Source organism: Rana temporaria, chromosome 12 (assembly GCF_905171775.1).
Source record: "Rana temporaria chromosome 12, aRanTem1.1, whole genome shotgun sequence".
NCBI classification, from domain to species: Eukaryota; Metazoa; Chordata; class Amphibia; order Anura; family Ranidae; genus Rana; species Rana temporaria.
The window spans coordinates 145,751,424-145,766,008 of record NC_053500.1 but is presented as its reverse complement, the minus strand read 5'-3'; the positions used below and the strand labels follow the sequence as shown (position 1 = coordinate 145,766,008).

Genomic DNA, 14,585 nt, shown 5'->3' with positions numbered 1-14,585 from the left:
TCACTTGCATTGCGGCCTTGAAGTGCTAAAAGCACCAAAGATGTACGACTAGTTGGCCAATGGACTTACTTGCACTTCAAGGACCCTTCAAGCACCAAAAAAATGTGCAACCAGTTTGCCAATAGACTTCACTTGCACATCTTTGGCCCATTTAGCGCCTCAAGAGCCCTTTATATGCAACTAGTTTACTAACGAACTTTATATATAGGTTAAGAACCCTTCAAGCACTAAAAGGGTGAAAAATGTGCAACTAGTTCATCAATGGACTTTACTTGCACTTTAAGGACCCTTCAAGCACCAAAAGGGCCAAAAAAATGTGCAACCAGTTCACCAATAGACTTCACTTTCACATCTTTGACCCTTTTAGCACTTCAAAAGCCCTTTATATGCAACTAGTTCACCAGTGGACTTTACATATAGGTTAAGAACCCTTTAAGCGCCAGAAAATGTGGACTTTACTTGCACTTTAAGGACCCTTCATGTGCTAAAAGGGCTAAAGATGTGCAACAAGTTCACCAATTAATTGTAATTGTAAGTTTTGGGCCCTTCAAATGCTAAAAGGGTTGTGGTATAAATATTTAGCAGCTTAAAATCCCAAAGCAGACAAGAGCACAATAAAAGTCATAATAAAAATAAAAGCATAAGCCGCACTAAGTAAATAGGACTAATCTGGGCTGCACATCCCCATCATTACAGGTCTGAGACTTGAGAAGGAGTGCGGAGGAGCCGGAGGGGTTAAGCGGTGGAAGTGTGACATCTCCCGCCAGGCCCCCGGGTCCTAATATTGACATATATGAGCTCAGCTGGCACCAGCACCTCGCAGTGTGAAAACAAACAGTGAAAAGCAAGGCAGGTGTCCGGCGTAGAGGATCTGGAATGCAGGAGGGGAAATTGTGTGTGTGCGCGATCGCTGCCCGTCACTTTACGAGGAGGAGACGTGTAAGGCGTACACATGTGGCGGGATCGGAATAAGCGCCGTGCGGACACCTGTCCCTTTAACCCCACTGGTGCTGAAGGGATTTATATTCATTATTCTTCCTTCTAAAAGCAAGATCGTAAATTCTCACCGGTTCTTTCCCAACGTCTGCTCCGCCCACAATAGGAACACGAGCGCCATCTTTCTTTTTTACACTCCCCCTAGGGGCCATCTGTGGTATTGGCTTTTTTCCCAGAATGCCGTTTCACTAATGAAGGAAATCAGAAAAAATTTGGTTAACTATATTCAGGTTTGGGTGGCGGCTCTGCAAATATAAAGCATATCCCCGGGCGAAAAAACTAGAATGTTCTACATCATGATAATTATTATTATACAGGATTTATATAGCGCCAACCAGTGCTGTATTTTGGCCTAGACCGGCACTTTGCGGGGGGCAGCATTGATAGGCACTAGTGAGGCTGCGCTGATGGGCACTAGAGAGGCTGCGCTGATGGGCGGGCACTAGTGAGGCTGCGCTGATGGGCGGGCACTGGTGAGGCTGCGCTGATGGGCACTAGAGAGGCTGCAATGATGGGCACTGGTGAGGCTGCACTTGGTACCCACTTTTAATGTACAGAGAGGAAGAGGTGAAGCTATAAAAAGGAAAAGGTGGCGCCTAAAGAGGATGGGGTGTGGTTTACAGATGACAGGGCGGGTCTTAAACATGAAGGGGCTTGACATTGACAGGAAGGGGCGGATCATATTTAAATTCGGGGGTGCACAAGTTTAGTCAGGCCTAGGGGCAGACAGTACAGTTACAATACAATTTAATACGGTGGAATCCGAGGGCCCAACTTGTTAGAGCTTACAATCTGAAAATAAACGATTGTCTGCTAGTACATCACTTTTAACTCCTTGAAGCCTGCCGGCCCTTTAAGGGGTTTAGCGAGGCAGGGTTGGGGCTTATGGTCATGTGACGGCCATAGCTGCCGGTAACTGTGCCGGGAGCGCACGCTCTCAGTACAGCTCTATTTGCACTATTGCACGCAGACATGGGGCCGATTGGCGACAAGGCCTGCCCGCCGAGAGGCCGCATATTTAAATGCGCTCAGTGCCAAGAGATTAAATACCTTTCTTCCCCCATAGTAACTATTGATCCTGCTAGCAAAGTCACTACAAATGATCTACCACCTCATTGCAATTGGCCTCCAGTGTTGTCACCCGTGGGCCCACCCACCTGACTCTAACTGCAGTGTATGCTGGGACGAATAGTAACTCCACAGTAAAGTGATATGATATAGCGGGGATGCAGAAGAACTAACAAAACTGATTACAAAAATGCCAAGTTACCTGGCTCCTTCCGCTTCTCTTGTCTGGTTCCTTCAGACCCAGCTCTCAATGCTCTCCTGGCTCACTCTGCCTTTAGTTAGTTACAGCAGCCAGCTGCACCGGCCCACTCCTTGGCCTCTCTGTATTGGATCTCCTGACACCCTGGGCTCTCTCACTCCTGTCCTCTCAAGACCTATAAACTCTCTTTGTTGCCTGGACTCGTCTAGTGGCCTCAGCTCTCCCAGTCTACAGACTCCCTCCATCCCCTGGACTCACCCAATGGCCTTATCTCTCCCAGTCTACAGACTCCCTCCATCCCCTGGACTCACCTAATGGCCTTATCTCTCCCAGTCTACAGACTCCATCCGTCCCCTGGACTCACCTAATGGCCTTATCTCTCCCAGTCTAGACTCCCTCTGTCCCCTGGACTCGCCTAGTCACCTCACCTCTCCCAGTCTACAGACTCCATCCGTCCCCTGGACTCACCTAATGGCCTCAGCTCTCCCAGTCTACAGACTCCCTCCGTCCCCTGGACTCACCTAATGGCCTTATCTCTCCCAGTCTAGACTCCCTCTGTCCCCTGGACTCGCCTAGTCACCTCACCTCTCCCAGTCTACAGACTCCATCCGTCCCCTGGACTCACCTAGTCGCCTCAGCTCTCCCAGTCTACAGACTCCCTCCGTCCCCTGGACTCACCTAATGGCCTTATCTCTCCCAGTCTACAGACTCCCTTCACCCCCTGGACTGGCCTAGTCGCCTCAGCTTTCCTACTCTACAGACTACCTCTGTCCCCTGGGCTCGCCTAGTCACCTTTAGCTCTCCCAGTCTACAGACTCCCTCTATCCCCTGGGCTCGCCTACTTGCCTCAGCTCTCCCAGTCTACATACTCCCTCCTTCCCCTGGACTGGCCTAGTCGCCTCAGCGCTCTCAGTCTACAGACTCCCTCCATCCCTTGGACTCGCCTAGTCGCTTTAGCTCTCCCAGTCTACAGACTCCCTTCGTTCCCTGGACTTGCCTAGTCGCCTCAGCTCTCCCAGTCTACAGACTCCCTCCATCCCTTTGACTCGCTTTAGCTCAACCAGTCTTCCGGCCAGACTTGCTTAGCTGTCCTGCTGTCCCTTGCAGTCCTGTGGGTAAGGAATCTCTCCAACGTAAAGTGCAGTCTCTCAATCGATCACCTTTTCTAATGGGAGTACTCCAGTCTTCTGGATGGAGCTAACACCTGTCTCCTGATGAGAGCACTGAGCTTTGACAAGGCATCTGGCGTGCTCGGAACCCACACGTGTAGAGCCCGCCAGGAAGTCGGGACTGCGCTGCAGTAGTCACAGGCAGTGTGACATTTCCCGATCTCTGCAGGACAGGGGACATCAGGACAATGTCTCACTGCCTGTGATTAGCGCAGCGCAGTGCCGACTTCCTAGCGGGCTCCACACGTGCGGGTTCCGAATGCGCCTGAGCTCTTCCTTGATATTCACACAACCTGCAAATCTCCAGTAAGACCTGGACGCAGGAAAGAAGGCTTTGTCCCACCCAGGACTTTTTTTTTTTAAGCCTTTAAAGCCTGGACCCTGATCCTGAACTACAAAACGAGGAAAAAAATGAACGCAGTCAATGCTTTGGAGCCCCATTAGGGCCTATCCTGGAGAATCCTGTTGTGTGTTCTGCCTATACTTGCACAGTGGCAGAGTCTAGCACTGTCACAGGTGATGAGGCCAAAGGAACGTAGACATGAAAAAGTAAACAGAAAAGTTTTGACTCATCTTTTATCAACGACTAACTAAAAAAAAGACTTGGCGATACATACAGTAGAGTCTGAGAAGATGCTGTATACCCTCCATGGCCAACCGTAACACAGAACCAATTCTCAGCCAAAGCAACATACAGCATTGTACCTTTCCTGAAACAAGGTCACAAGGACTAAAACAATGGCTGCTTTACACGTTAACCTAAAAAACTAATGTACACCACCCAATACCCGCACACTGAGAGAAACGATTAGAACTTACTTTCTGCATTTTGTACCCATCGATTGGCAGGTGACCGTTGTCTTTTATCTTTTTGTGAATCTCCCCTTCCAATGTCTGCAATTCATTTTTTTTGTTTCCAGAATTTTTGAACTGCTCTCTGAAAACACACAAATAACATAAAAAAAAAAATATCCATTGACAAAAGAAAAAAATGTAAAAGCCAGCGATGCAAAAGTAAAAACCTTCCCTATGAGATAACGCCATAAGAATTCGGCTGTTACCTTTACGAACTAGAAAACCCCACTTCGTATGTCTTTCTGAAACTGGTTTCACCTTGTAACTCTCTGATCTAATTGGCTCGGCTCGGCTCTGCCAATCCCCCCGTTTTACAAAGGCCCGGATGCCACAATCTCCAGTGTCTGCAACCAATCAGATGCAGACACTGTTGGGGTATTCTTTGGGTGTAGCAGTTGCCTGAATACAATAGCGAACACTTCCGATGAAACAATCCTCGCTGTTTAGCATCAATGGGGGAATCTGGCTAATTACTAATGTGTGTGACCAGCTTGAGGGTTATCATTCTCCAATGGGTCAGTGTAGGCATCCCTGCATAACCATAAATGTATTCAAATCCGGTTCAGCTTCCTGTTAATTAAAAAGCTTCCCTTTCTGCAAAATATACATTTTCATTCACTTTTACCCTTTCATCCACAGTTCACAATCCTACTGCTTTGTGAGTAGGCAGGCAACAGACCAGCTTTCCTTTCATCAGTCATTCCAAGAATTTAGATCAGCGGTGGTCCACTTTCTACATATGAAGGGTCTTAAGCGTGGCCCCTGGCATCACTAAACTGCCACTTATAATATCCAGTTACTGCTGGGCTACATAAAGCTCTCACAGACTGCAGGTATGCAACAGGAGATGTTAAAAGTGGAACTTTACTTAAAAAAAGCAAAACAAAAAAAATGTAGAAGAGACTTGCTATATATTTTCTGCAATAAAGTTAATTACCTGCCTGTCCGCACTGTACAAAGAGCTGCGCACACGAGATGACGTAATCTCGGCACGACCAATGGAAATGGGCAGGGATGGAGATCCGGAAGCCACTAGGCTTAAGATATCAGTGGCTGGTGCAAAGCCCCAGGGATCACAGTGCTGGAGAACAGGTCAGTATAGTTTCACTTTAGGAGACTGGGAACATGCTATAGGAGTTATTGGAGACTGGGGATATTCTATAGGAGTTATTGGAGACTGGGGACATGCTATAGGAGTTATTGGAGACTGGGAACATGCTATAGGAGTTATTGGAGACTGGGGATATTCTATAGGAGTTATTGGAGACTGGGGACATGCTATAGGAGTTATTGGAGACTGGGGACATGCTATAGGTGTTGTTGGAGACTGGGGACATGCTATAGGAGTTATTGGAGACTGGGGACATGCTATAGGAGTTATTGGAGACTGGGGACATGCTATAGGAGTTATTGGAGACTGGGGACATGCTATAGGGGTTATTGGAGACTGGGGACATGCTATAGGAGTTATTGGAGACTGGGGACATGCTATAGGAATTTTAGAAGACAGGTGACATGCTACAGGAGTTGTTGGAGACTGGGGTCATGCTACAGGAGTTGTTGGAGACTGGGGTCATGCTACAGGAGTTGTTGGGAGACTGGGGAAATGCTTCAGAAGACAAGGACACACTATGTACAACTTTAACCCTCTACATAGCAACGCTCCCAACATTGTCCTTACAAGTTACCTTTCTTTTACTGAACCGAGAGAGAACCTAGGAGGAAAAGACTACTCTCCAGAGGGTCCCAAAGGGCTGCATAACAAGTACCATAGGGCCACATGGGGTTTAGATTACTAATCATAAGTCTACGCTTCTAGCACCAGCAAAGTCTATTGTTTCTATAGGGCTCCCGCTCCTACTCCCACAATGCCGCTGTGTGCATCCACTTCTATGAGCTGCCTGCATGCAATTCCAACTGGGAGATCCACATTTTTGAAGTTGACACCAAAACAAGAGCAGAGGGGGGAAATCTTCCAGTTGGGACACCTGGGAACTCTCACTTTGTAGAAATCTCCTCCCACTTCCTGTTGCATCTCTGGGACAAGAAGTGAATGGAGCTCTCCCCAGAAGGACACAAACTGCTACAAAAACGTATAGTAATGCCGCGTACACTTGAATGTTCGATGTGAGCTTTTGGGTCAGAAATTCCGACCGTGTGTAGGCTCCATCGGACATTTGCTGTCGGAATTTCCAACCACAAACATTTGAGAGCTGGTGCTCAAATTTTCCGACAAGAAAAGCTCTTCTTTATGATGTAAAACAAAATAAAATACTTTATGCTTATACATTGACATCAGGGTTGGAGTAGAGGCATGAAAACAAGAGAAGGGAATAAGAGGCACCACCGTCCTTTACTGATTTCAAAGAGAAAATTTTGCTGGGAAGTCTGTGTGTTTTTAATTTGAAAAATGTAGACTGAATTATAATTGGAAAATCCAACTAGAGACAGTTGTCACCTGGATAAACATAGAGGGGAAATCTTCCAATAGGGGACACCAGGTTTGGTGGGAACTGTCTAAGAGGGGACTTCTTTCACTTTGTAGAGATCTCTTCTCACTTCCTGTTGCATCTCTGGGATGGAAAAATCAATGGAAATCATCTCCCAGCGGGACACAAACTGCTACAAAAACTTACAGGGGGTTTAAACACATCTCTAGTATCTATAACTAAAAAAAATAAAAACTAGGGGGGGGGGGGGGGATCTATACATAGTGAAGGCTCTGAAGGGAAGAGAAGGGAAAGGGGCATCAAGAGAAGACAAGGCATCCAAGAGAATGGAAAGAGGCATCAGAAGTATTCCTATAATTTACAGACCACGAGGAGTGATTTGTGGTGGTCTGTTGCCCTTAATTTGGAAACTGTAGATGGAATTCCAACTGGAAGATCCAACATCCAGGAGAAATGTAGAGGTGGGTAATTGGCGGTGGGAAGTCTGATGCCCTTAACCTGGAATTCCAACTGGGAGATTCAACATCCAGTACAATAAAGAGTAGAGAGGAGACCTTCCCCTTTACTGAGAATGGATTTCCATGAAAAGACTGAAGAAAGCGATAGTGGTGGAAATTACATTGGGAATATGAAGAATTTATTCCATTGAAACAATTCTGCTCTTCTTTTCCTGAAGAGCATCTGCAGAGTTCGGGGGTGTCTGGGTGAGATTACCCCCCCCCCCATATCCCTTTTGCAGAGTTCGGGGGTGTCTGGGTGAGATTACCCCCCCCCCCCCCATATCCCTTTTGCAGAGTTCGGGGGTGTCTGGGTGAGATTACCCCCCCATATCCCTTTTGCAGAGTTCGGGGGTGTCTGGGTGAGATTACCCCCCCCCTATCCCTTTTGCAGAGGATCGGCCGTATCGTTATCAAGTGGTGAAATGCTGTTTGGAGAGAGAAAATCTTGTCTAATCCTTTGTTACGCTGAGTCAGGGGAGTCCTGACATATCAGCGCTTGTGAAACAACTCGGGATTAGGAGGGATTTTCTCACTTGAGATAACATTACAGGGCTTGCTAAATATAACGCGTCCCATCGCTGTGGACTGGGGGGGGGGGTGGGGGGGGTGTTTGGTCTGTGCCTCTCGCTGCGCCTCACCAACTGCCTAAAGATGTATTTTCAGGGATAAAAGTTGCAGATGTGACAATAAATAAATAAAAAATTGCAGCTTTCAAATTTTATGTTCAAATTAAAATATTCGGCAAAAATGACTTTTTTTAAACGGTGGGCTTGGCGTGAGAATATAGAGATTTTTAGGCGGATGCCCCAAGTGGTTGAAGAATTTGGGCTTGAGGGCACATGAATTCATCAAACATTCTCTGCGGGAGAATCTTGCATTTTAAAGGACAGAGAATTCTGCCCCAGAGAATGTTTGGTGAAAGTCACATTCGTTGCTTTATAAATAGATCCCCTTGGGTGTCCTTTCGCTGCTTTTCCTTTAATGTGCATCTAAAGTCATTAGTGGGGAAGGATTAGAACCCTTGTTAGGTTTTTACTGGTACCAGGAGCTCCATTAGATTCACCCTCATAGGTGTGCGCAGCCCATTGCATTAGGGGGTGCACCTCAAAGCTCCAACACATATGTGTTTGTGACATATTAACTGGCCTCTTCCTGCCCAATGGGGGAGCAGGGGAGCACACAGGGGCACCTGGGCAGCAGAAAAAAAGAGGGACAAGAGGGGTGGCATATATATTGGTACTGATCCCTTGTATTTTCCTCCTGTGTACCAATGTCCTGTATTTTCCTCCTGTAGCAGCTGAATGTCGGCAAGAGGGAGAGGAGGAGAAGCCTACTTTCAGCTGCTGCAGAAGAAAATACAGATCGGTTCCACTAATTCCCTTCCGCCTATCCTGTCCAGGTTCTGGGGGTTGACAAGTAAGGATCATGGTTTACCTGTTACCATTGTCTGGAAAACAGAGACATTGTTGCTTGTGCATGGGGTGCTCAACCGGTGGTCCTCCAGCTGTTGCAAGGCTGACAGGTACAAGCAGGACTCGCAAAAGCAGACTTGGTAGTTTCGCAACAGCTGGAGGGCCACAGGTTGAGTACCCCATGGAGGAAGGCTAGAAACCCTGTCCGATTTTTTTTCTTTTCTAAAAATGTAAGAAAATCAGTGAGAGCGCGGGGCCATTGGTCATACAGTTCAGAAAGGATTTTAATTCATTCTTCTTAATTTGCAACAAAACAATCAACGCATTTTGTGGGTTTCAGTACATGAAGAGGGAAGCCCTGGCAGCGCGCTGCTAGAGCAAGGGTCTCAAAAATTGCGGCCCTCCAGCTGTTGTGAAACTACAAGTCCCATCATGCCTCTGCCTGTGGGAGTCAGGCTTGTAACTGTCAGCTTTGCAATATCTCATCGGACTTGTAGTTTCGCAACAGCTGGAGGACCACCAGTTTGAGACCCCTGCGCTAGAGCAGGGGGGTCTCCAAACTGCGGCCCGAGGGCCAGATGTGGCCCTTTGCTAGCCTTTATCCGACCCTTGGGGCACTATTCCTCCAACTGATATGAGGCACTATTCCTTCCACTGACACCTACAAGGGGGCACTATTTCTTCTACTGATATCAATGATGGGGTACTATTCCTCCTACCGATAGGGACCCTACTCCTCCTACCGACCACCAACCCTGAGGCCATATTTATTCTCACTGGTGCTGGGCCGGGACATTTTCTGCCCCCACTGGCCACAATCCGGCCCTCCTAAAGTCTCAAGGACAATAAACTGGCCCTTTGTTTGAAAAGTTTGGAGACCCCTGCGCTAGAGGGATCCGTTATACAGGTAAATCTGTTATAATGTACTAGTATACGATGCATACTAGCACATTATGAGTGAGTGAGTAACTTGTATAGCGCAACAAATGCAAACTAAATCGCCTCGAGGCGCTTCCCGACCAGAGTCGTGCCGGTCCTTCAGAAGAGGTGGGTCTTTAGATTTTTCCTAAAGGCCTGATGGTTTTCCTCCAAGCGGATGGTAGAGGGTAGAGCATTCCAGAGCCGTGGTCCTTGGACCGAAAATCTACGTTCTCCCTTCGATTTGTAGCGGGATTTAGGAATTTGGAGAAGGTTATGCCCTTAACTTGTAGGGGGGGGGGGGGGGATTTGTGGATTTAGTTTTAAGACTTACCCACCGCTCTAAGTCCTAAGTCTTCCTCTGTTCCAAGCCCTGATGAAAGGGGAGTTTTGTTGACTCTTTGGTATGGTAAAGCTTTGAACTTTGAATCTTATGGTCTGGTGGCCATTTGGAGTTTGGAGTTATAAGAAGCTGCCAAATGTTCCAATCCTTTGCCCCTTCCAAGTTTTGGCTTCACACACATGTTCTATTATTAGGGACCGTCTACAAGCCGTAGAATGCTTTGAGAATAGTGAAACTTTTAGATTGTTGATCAGGCACTTGAAGAACTTCAGGCCCCCAATAAGCTCTGCCAGGATTTGGGATCCTACAACAGCTTCTTCTTTGTATGTTCCTAACCCCAGGTACGAAAAAAAAATTGCTCAATTTTATTGGCAACCATTTTTCACTGTGGTCCTTCACACGTTACTACCAAGTATTTATAAAATCCAGACAAAAAGTATCTATAAGACAGTTTATTGTACCTGAGCTTCCCGGACGAGCCCCCACAACGCTCATTCACCTCCGACCATCAAACCTTCACCTGTATCCGACATGTTTTCACAGCCTTGGAAATGTCACCTAGACGTGTTTAGATCAGAAGAATATATATTATTATAGGACTTCCTCGCAGAGAAAAAAATAAAAAAAAGAGGATAGGTGGGAGGTCCACGGTTGACGATGCTTTTTGTGTTTTCATACTAATATATTGTGTTTATTATATATGAAATATATTTAATGACACGTGAAAAAAAAAAAAAGAAGGTGTGGATTTTCTTTGTCGTTATTCTGTAGGTGGCGAATGTAACCGAAGCACCCACTTGGTAGGACTAAAATCAGAAAACTGGTTCAATAAACATTTTGTTTTAACTCAAAAAATACTTTGTCTTTCCTTTGTGTTTTTTTTGCCAGAAATCTGTTTTTTTGTGAAGTTGCCAGCCTGAAAGAAATATTTAAAGCTGAACTACGGTCACACACACACACATTTTCATGTACTTATATCCTCCAATGGCCAAAAAGGATATAAAATCCACTTTGTGGGCATCAATTGGCTTTGCAAACCCAAAAACATATTCCTGGGAGTCAGTCTAACATCGATAGTATGTAAACTATTGGAGGCGGATGATGAGGGACTTTATCCAATAATTTGCCTATGAAAACACGATCATTAGTAATAATCAGCATGGGTTTATGACAGGTCGTTCTTGCCAGACCAATCTGTTAACACTCTATGAGGAAGTGAGCTGCCATCTATATAGGGGGTGGAATGTGGACATGGCGTATCTTGGATCTTGAAAAAGCATTTGATACGTTCTCCAATAAACACTTACTGTATATACTCGAGTATAAATGGAGTTTTTCAGCACATTTTCTTGTGATTAAAATGCCCCCCATGGCTTATACTCGAGTCACATTTGGGGACCCGGTACCGGCCGGCCGTAGGTCCCCTGGAACTGGCACACATCTAGCCCTACTCTTCCTCTACAAGTGTGCAAAGTTTGTTGTCTGGGGGACCTACGGCTGGGGAACACCGATTTTTCAAAGCCGGGCACCCCTTCCATAGACTCCCATGTTAAACGTCAGTCTAGTCACGGACACAGCGAGGCATGAGCACAGCGGGGCATGGGCACAGCGAGGCATGGGCACAGCGAGGCATGGTGAGGCATGCAGATAAACACCTTAGGCTTATACTCGAGTCAATACGTTTTCCAATTTTTTGGGGGTAAAATTAGGTGCCTCGGCTTATATTCGGGTCGGCTTATACTCGAGTATATAAGGTAATTCACAAACTGAGGTCTGTAGACATGGACCACAGGGTTTGTACATGGATAGAAAACTGGTTACAGGGGCGTGTCCAAAGGTTGGTAATAAATGGCGCATACTCAGAATGGTCTGGGGTGGTAACTGGGGTACCCCAAGGATCTGTCCTGGGACCAGTATAGGAGGATGGAATAAATAGCGCAATCTTGGCGTTTGCTGATGACACAAAGCTAAGTAGGGAAAATACTTCACAGCAAGATATAGTAACCTTACAAGAGGACCCTAATTAAATAATGGGGTGGGCAACTACATGGCAAAGGAGGCTTAATGTAAAAAAATGTAAAGTAAATGCACTTGAGGGCTAAAAATGAGAATGCAAGTTCCTCACTAGGAGGAGAACCTCTGGGGGACTTCAGGATGAAGAAAGATCTGGGGGGTCCTAGTGGATCCCAGAGCTGCAGCAAGCAAAGCTAGTAGACCAGGGGGTAGGCAACCTCGGCACTCCAGCGGTGATGAAACTGATCAATAGAGTTGAGGTCAGGGCTCTGTGCAGGCCACTCGTAAGGTGTTTTATAGAGTTGAGGTCAGGGCTCTGTGCAGGCCACTCGTAAGGTGTTTTATAGAGTTGAGGTCAGGGCTCTGTGCAGGCCACTTAAAGTTATAGGGTTGAGGTAAATTTTGAAAAAAATTCTATATTTTTTACTTTTTGCTAATATAAATATCCCCAAAAATATTTTAAAAAAAAATGTTTTCCTCAGTTTAGGCCGATACGTATTCTACATATTTAAAAAAAAAAATCGCAATAAACGTTTATCGGTTGGTTTGCACAAAAAGTTATAGCGTCTACAAAATAGGGGGATAGTTTTATGGCATTTTTAATAATAATTTTTTACCAGTAATGGCGGCGATCAGCGTTTTTTTTTTTGTGACTGCGACATTACGGCGGACACATCGGACACTTTTAACGCCATTTTGGGAACGTTGTCATTTATACAGCGATCAGTGCTATAAAAATGCACGGATTACGGTAAAAATGACACTGGCAGTGAAGGGGATAACCACTAGGGGGCGAGGAAGGGGTTAAGTGTGTCCTAGGGAGTGATTCTAACTGCCAGAGGGCATGGCTACCAGTGACACGTCACTGATCGCTGTTCCCGATGAGAGGGGAACAGACGATCAGTGACCTGTCACTGGGCAGAACGGGGAGATGTGGTGTTTATAATCGCCTCTCCCCCGTTCTGCAGCTCTGTGACCCGATCGCGGGACACCGGCGGACATCGGGTCCCGCGGGGCCACGGTCACGGAGCTCTCGTCACTTTCTGCCGACGTAAATGTACAGGAGCCGGTCATTAACCGTACCTAAACCCAAGACAAAAAATTAAATGTATTACAGCTTACCAGTCTTTAGATGTGGTGGCTGTATTCGTTTTCTTTTTTCAGACATTTTTCTTGAATTTTTCACCTGGTGTTCCTGCCAACGCTCGTTCACCATGTGGCATCTGTGGAAGAAGTCAGAATTGTTGTCAAGGTTGGATTTTAACATGAAGAAACCAAATCCAAAAATCTATGTATGGAAAGAAGAGAGTATGAAGAGCGGACTTTAATGGCGGCCACTAAAATCCCAAAAGAGAAGAAGAAGAAACTTAAAGATAAAGATATATAAAAATGTATTTAAACAACATCATAAAAACATGTAATCAAGACCAATGCATAGATATCAATTGTAAATATTCTCCCATAGTGTATAGAAACGGCTGAAAAGAGAAATCTGTATGGGTGGCCTCTGAAGTGAGATGTGGCCTGCACAGGGTCCTGACCTCAACTCCATAAAACACCTTCCGAGTGGCCTGCACAGAGCCCTGACCTCAACTCCATAAAACACCTTCCGAGTGGCCTGCACAGAGCCCTGACCTCAACTCCATAAAACACCTTCCGAGTGGCCTGCACAGGGTCCTGACCTCAACTCTATAAAACACCTTCCGAGAGGCCTGCACAGAGCCCTGACCTCAACTCTATAAAACACCTTCCGAGTGGCCTGCACAGGGTCCTGACCTCAACTCCATAAAACACCTTCCGAGTGGCCTGCACAGAGCCCTGACCTCAACTCCATAAAACACCTTCCGAGTGGCCTGCACAGAGCCCTGACCTCAACTCCATAAAACACCTTCCGAGTGGCCTGCACAGAGCCCTGACCTCAACTCTATAAAACACCTTCCGAGTGGCCTGCACAGGGTCCTGACCTCAACTCTATAAAACACCTTCCGAGTGGCCTGCACAGAGCCCTGACCTCAACTCTATAAAACACCTTCCGAGTGGCCTGCACAGGGTCCTGACCTCAACTCTATAAAACACCTTCCGAGTGGCCTGCACAGAGCCCTGACCTCAACTCTATAAATCTCTTCTCTATGCTTATAATATATATATATATACACTGTATGTCCAACCCACCACTAGCAAGGTCGACCTAATAAAAGGGGTCCAACCTGATACTAGCAAGTGGGACCTAATAAAGAGGATCCAACCTGCTACTAGCAAGTGGGACCTAATAAAGGGGGTCCAACCCACTACTAGAAAGGGGGACCTAATAAAGGGGGTTCAACCCGCTGCTAGCAAGGAGGACCTAATAAAGGGGGTCCAACCCGCTACTAGCAAGGGGGACCTAATAAAGGGGGTCCAACCCTCTACTAGCAAGGGGTGACCTAATAAAGGGGGTTCAACTCGCTGCTAGCAAGGAGGACCTAATAAAGGGGGTCCAACCCGCTACTAGCAAGGGGGACCTAATAAAGGGGGTCCAACCCTCTACTAGCAAGGAGGACCTAATAAAGGGGGTCCAACCCGAGACTAGCAAGGGTGACCTAATAAAGGGGGTCCAACCCGCTACTAGCAAGGGGGACCTAATAAAGGGGAACCAACCCGCTACTAGCAAGGGGGACCTAAT

The 14,585-nt window shown here is 46.5% G+C and overlaps 1 long non-coding RNA gene across 1 annotated transcript; it reads right to left on the bottom strand.

Annotated features, from left to right (window-relative positions):
* Positions 1–547: 547 nt before the first annotated feature.
* On the bottom strand, positions 548–13,138 carry LOC120919108. Its single transcript, XR_005744512.1, has 4 exons — positions 13,046–13,138; positions 10,372–10,468; positions 4,252–4,369; positions 548–1,184 (listed from the first exon to the last, which is right to left on the bottom strand). It is a non-coding gene; the product is annotated as an uncharacterized LOC120919108 (long non-coding RNA).
* Positions 13,139–14,585: the final 1,447 nt, after the last annotated feature.